Source organism: Bos mutus, chromosome 5 (assembly GCF_027580195.1).
Source record: "Bos mutus isolate GX-2022 chromosome 5, NWIPB_WYAK_1.1, whole genome shotgun sequence".
In the NCBI taxonomy this organism is placed as follows: domain Eukaryota; kingdom Metazoa; phylum Chordata; class Mammalia; order Artiodactyla; family Bovidae; genus Bos; species Bos mutus.
In genome coordinates, this window is record NC_091621.1 from 56856081 (window position 1) to 56857871 (window position 1791).

Genomic DNA, 1791 nt, shown 5'->3' on the forward strand with positions numbered 1-1791 from the left:
TCACCCACACCATCACCACGACCATCAATACCACCACTCTCACCTTTGAAACCTAAAGCTCTTGTAACAATTTTCTCTTTGTATGCTTCTCAGCAAAGCAGGCCATTGGATATTTATATACCTCATTTTTTGTAGAGCACCGATAATGACATCCCTGGTCAAAGACCATTTAATAAAGCCAGCCTTCCACAGAGAACTTTTGTTCGTTCTTCTTCTTTTCTTTTGTTCTTTTGTTACTTTTTTAAATTGTCTTACAAAAATGTAGATGTTTACCAGTACATTCTTACTTCAGTGTTTAAGGCTTTTAATCAATATGTTTTTCCTAAGTCACAACAAAGGGTACTAAACATCAGTCTCTTCCCCTGCCAAATGCCGGTCCTGCAGGCTTTGCTCCAGAATTCAAGGCAGATGGCATGGGGCTCCCACATCCCAGGGCAGAATCGGTCATGGGACGATTCCACTGCACCAAGGTTCATATAGATAGCATCCATAATTATAAATCTATGTTTATAGTAAACTATATATTGCTGCTTTTGCTAGCAGGTTATTGCGGAAATACCTAGTTTTATTACACTTTGTTTTATTGCTCTTGACAGATACTGAGATTTTATATTTTGGGGTTTGTGGCAGCAGTGTGTTCAACGTCACAGGCACAAGTATTCAAAAAGCATTTTGCTCACGTTGTGTCTCTGTGTAACACTTTGGTAATTCTCACAATATTTCAAGCTTTTCCATTATTATAATATGTGTTATGGTAATCTGTGACTGCTGACATGCGACGTTACCACTCTAACTCACTAAAGGCTCCGATGGTGGTTTGCATTTTTTAGCAAGAGCATTTTTAGATTAAGTTATGTACAGTTTTTTTTAGATATAATGCTACTGTATTGCACACTTAATAGACTGTTAGCATAGTATAAACATAACTTTTCTATGCATTGAGAAACCAAAAAACTTGTATGATTTGCTTTATTGTGATATTTGACTTATCACAGTGGTCTGTAAGAGAAATCTGCCATATCTCCAAGGTGGCCTGATAAACAGAGAAGTATCAGGGTGGGCTATTAGGGACAACTACCGTTTTAAATGGAGACCCTTCCTGAAGAATTCTTAGGAGGGGCATGATTGGACTTTCATAGAAGCAAGGGCAATTTTTTAAAAAATTGTTCCATTCATGAGAAAGTTGTGAGAATTTTTAAATGACTATTATTTAAATTCCTGGAGAGGAAGACTTTAAAGATGTTTGGCATTCCACCCATCCAGCCAGCCTTTTATTTATTCATTTAGTCATTCTTTCACTTATTTAATAAATATGTAATAAAGACTCTTTGTGTGTTACCAAGATCTACTTCTCTGGACACATACCAGGTGTTCTAGGTATATTATAATTTCCAGGGTTTCTTTCTCCACTAAGCATCAGAGAATCATACATATAATACATGAAATTTATATACTATTAGGTAGCAAGTTAACAACTCCAAGACAGTGGTTTTATAATGCATTTTATACAAAAACTTATAATAAATGAAAATATTTATTTTATTTTTAAATGTGAGATAACCATGCAAAGAAAGAAGCAAATAGTAATATTCATATTTTAAAATGTAACCTATATCATGTGACTTATAGTCAATACACATACCCATAATATTACAGCTGAGTGCTAAAGAATTGATGCTTTTGAACTGTGGTGTTGGAGAAGACTCTTGAGAGTCCCTTAGACTGTAAGGAGATCCAACCAGTTCATCCTAAAAGAAATCAGTCCTGTGTGTTCATTGGAAGGACTGATGT